Source organism: Amborella trichopoda, chromosome 2, assembly GCF_054954075.1.
Source record: "Amborella trichopoda isolate Santa Cruz 75 chromosome 2, AtrichopodaSantaCruz75HAP2 v2.0, whole genome shotgun sequence".
Classification (NCBI taxonomy): domain Eukaryota; kingdom Viridiplantae; phylum Streptophyta; class Magnoliopsida; order Amborellales; family Amborellaceae; genus Amborella; species Amborella trichopoda.
Window position 1 is genome coordinate 50,148,720 of NC_142337.1, and position 4,018 is coordinate 50,152,737.

The 4,018-nt window shown below is 33.8% G+C and overlaps 1 non-coding gene across 1 annotated transcript; it reads left to right on the forward strand.

Annotated features, from left to right (window-relative positions):
- Positions 1 to 816: 816 nt before the first annotated feature.
- On the forward strand, positions 817 to 978 carry LOC148783305 (U1 spliceosomal RNA). Its single transcript, XR_016050766.1, has one exon. It is a non-coding gene; the product is annotated as a U1 spliceosomal RNA (small nuclear RNA).
- The last annotated feature ends 3,040 nt before the right edge of the window (positions 979 to 4,018 follow it).

The window sequence follows — 4,018 nt, forward strand, 5'->3', positions numbered from 1 at the left end:
CAAAAAATATTAAAAAACTGTTCTAGATAAACTCCTCGGGACTATTTCAATTGGTTTTGGTAAATAATCCTTTGAACACTTCTTAGAGTTTGTCGAGTCCACAGAGACGAGGATGGAAGAGAGTTAGAAAAGAGATATAATTGAAGCGAGGGTTTTGGAGGGCCGTCCTGCAGGTCTATCAAAGTACCTCACCTTACCTCATAACAAGTCTAAGCATTGTAAAACCTTTACATCGATCAACTCAACTTGAATATTATGGTTGTGAAAAATATTAAGATTTCAAACTCTTAAAATTCATATATATTGTAATGAATTATCGAATAATTTATTTTGCTTTAAAAATAAGTGTTCACATATCAGCAAGATCTATACCATTTTTTGAATTTCAAATTTTATTGTCGATGTTGAAAATCGGTTTTAGAGCCATCATAGAGATTTATGTTGCCGAAAGTACTTTCCAAATGAAAATTTGAAGTGAGGCTTTATTTTATTTCCATAAAACCTGGGCCTTATAGAAACCTCATCCACATCGAAATAACTTTTTCCATCCCAAAAGACCTATAAATGGAGAAGCAATTTGAATTTCTAGAGATAAGACCGTACTATAGATACCCACTTTGAATTAGTTAAAAAAATTGTGTATTAGGATTAATGAGTAGAGAGAGATGATAGGGCTTGAAAATCGAAGAGAGAATAAATTGGAAGTGTTTGTTAGGAGAAAGTTCAGTGAACTCTTTTTGGTCCCACATTGGGGAGGTAGGAGAGAGAATTGGGAGGCAAGGCACATAAATATGGTGGTAGGGTGATAGGCAAAGCATACTTACCTGGGCGGGGTTGATCGGTGTTCAAGAAGGCTGATAGCCTAGGGCGGCTGCTCCCATTGCACGTGCGGGGGTGGGTCTCCCTACCATCTCTCTTAATGAGGGAATGGACGTCATAATTTGTGGCAGCGGGGGTACGCGTTCGCGCGGCCCCCACTAAATCCAAAATCGAAATTTCTTAGAGAATCAAAACATACCAAGAATCCCATATCAAAATTTCCTAAGGAACCATTATGTCTTAATGGAAATGGTATCAAATTGGTTTTTATCTTGAAAGTATTTATTTATAAAATATGTTTCTGGTCTGTAATACCCTAATCAAATTTTGTAAGGCTGAAGCCGTAGGCTGAAATTGTTGTGGTAAATTTGGAAATTAGTCAAGTTTTGTAATTTTCTTTGTAAAGTTATTTTTAAAAAAATTGACGAATTTCCTTATAAAGCATGGTAAGGTTGTTTCAGTAGTAAATATCATCATCATTATCCTCATGGCATTTTTCTAACTATTTGGGGTACGCCACATGAATTTTAAACCCATACCTTTTATGTGGTAAATATAATGTGATTAAATTTATGTAAAGACGTTGCAGTTATGGTAAATATTTTACAACTAATTTTATATATGGGGTGAGTCATTGTATAATGTAATCAAATTTACGTTAGGGGTGTAGTCGTTGTGTGTAACTGTGTTATTATGGTAAATATGTTGTGGTAAAGTTTATGGTGTATAGGAATTGGACTTGGGCTTGGGCTTAGGATTGTATAGTTAATAGCTGACGTCTAGTAGCACTATATCTCAAGTTTGATGCTTACGATTGAAAGCAATTTTGTACCCACGACCAAATTATTTTGTTTTTATTTATAGGCCATATCTACTAAATTTGGGTGCATTATCCTTTAAAGATTCTTTCTATGGTTTTCGACTCTACCTTTGCTGCCGTTTTGCTCTTGCTTTGTCAATGGTAACAAGGTCTACCTTCCTCGTTCCAGGTAGCCTACTTATGCATACCTTCTTGGCGTTGGAAATCCAAACTATGCCTACTTATGCATACCTTCATGACGTTGGAAATCAAGACTATATTGTTTTTATTTCCGCAACCATAGATTAAAACCTCTGTTGCTTTTGTGGATCCATAGCCACGGTTAAAGCTGTCTTGGATTTGGTGCTATCCAAAATAACCCACATTAGGAAATCTCATATTACATGAGATTGAGATTGATATTGGTAAGTTTTCTAAAGGAAATAGAAATCCAAAAAGATTACGACTCTTGGATGGATATATCTCTTGATTTTTGAGATATATGTAACATCTATAAGACGTTTCCTATTTAGTTTGGATTCTTAATCATATATATATGGGATGAAACGTTAGATAATTTATGTGCCCTATTTGGGTCATCATATGAGAATGGTAGTAGCTTCTTCTAGAGAGATAGCGGGGGGCAGAGCCGCCTATGCATTAGATACAAGGTTTCCTCTTAGAGAGAAGATAACTTCTTATGGATAGAAACATTGTGATGATACCTCTTGTAGATTCTGAAGATTGAGATGTTTGTTTCTTGTAGAGAAGTAGTTCCCATGGAGATTTTGACTTGTTTTTATTTTTAGTGAGATAAAGTCTCGTTTGCTCTCAAAGTTATTATCTTCCCAGACAGTGGTCTAGTTATGGTCTCTTCTTAGACAGTGGTCCAGTTATGGTCTCTTCCTAGACAATGGTCTAGGTATGAAATAGAGATGAGAAATAGACAATGGTGTAGTTTGTGAGAGTAGGTTTAAAAGGGTTTGTTTGACTTGAGTTTTTGTCGAGGTTTAGAGAGGTAACTCTATGTTTTAAAATATTTGATGTAACTTTAATTAGAATAGTGAATTTCTATTTGCTGTGCCTGTGGATGTAGCCCTTCTGGGGTGAACCGCGTAAATCTTTATGCTTTTGTATATGTGTGTTTTATGTTTTATTTATCGTATTTTATTTGCCAAAAATAACCCATCAAGTTTAGGGCTTCCGGGTACAACAAATGATATCAGAGTCTGGTTTGAGGTTTTCGATATTGCAGTAAAGGTTTCGCATGCAAGGTTCAAGGTAGAAAAATTTGATAGCAAACACAATTTTTCAGCAAGAGTGATGAATAAGTTTATTTGGCAAAAGATGAAAAATCCATAGAGCTATCCATTGGATGTTAGCATGGTGAGCAAGTGATTTTGATATCAAGGTGGAGATTGTTGGATTTGATGCTATCCAAAATCACCCACATAAGGAAATCTCATATTATGTGGGATTGAGATTGATCTTGATCAGTTTCTTCAAGGAAATATAAATCCAAAAAAATTAGAACTCTTGGATGGATATATCTATTGGTTCTTGAGATATACATAACATTTATAGGAAGTTTCATATTTAGCGTAGATTCCTAATATATATATATATATATATATATATATATATATATAGGAAAGTACTATGCAACCCTTATAGGTGAAAATAAACAGTGATTTTACCTATGCTCATCACCGTCTAAAGTTCATCGTATGGTCACAGTTGTCTGATAATGTTTCAATTTTTTATTTTTTTTATACAAATCAGATTGACCTAAAATTTAGAATTTGTGTTTATCAAAAATAGGAGAATCTAATAAATATATAAAAAAATAATTTGTAAAATATAAATTGACCAAAAAATCAGTGAAAATTTATGGGGGTATTTTGGTCAATTTATATTTACGAAATATTTTTTTTTTATATTTTTATTAGGTGCGTCTCACTAAGATGTACACACGCTCCAAATTTTAAAGCATTTCGATTTATAGAAAAAAAAATGAAAAAAAAAACATTACCGGACAATCGTGACCGTGTGATGAACTTTGGACGGTGATGAACATAGGCAAAATCACTGTTCATTTTCGCCTATAGGCGTTGGGAAGACTTATATATATATATATATATATATATATATATATATATATATATATATATATATGAGATGCAAGTGCAAAGAATTTGTGTGCTTTATTTGGGTTACCATATGAGAATGGTAGTAGCTTCTTAGAGAGAGAGACAGAGAGAAGGGGGCAAAGTCTCCTGTGCATAAGATCTAAGGTTTCCTCTTAGAGAGAAAATAGCTTCCTATGGATAGAAATATTGCGATGGTACCTCTTATAGGGTTTGAAGATTAAGATGTTTGTTTCTTGTAGGGAAGCGGTTT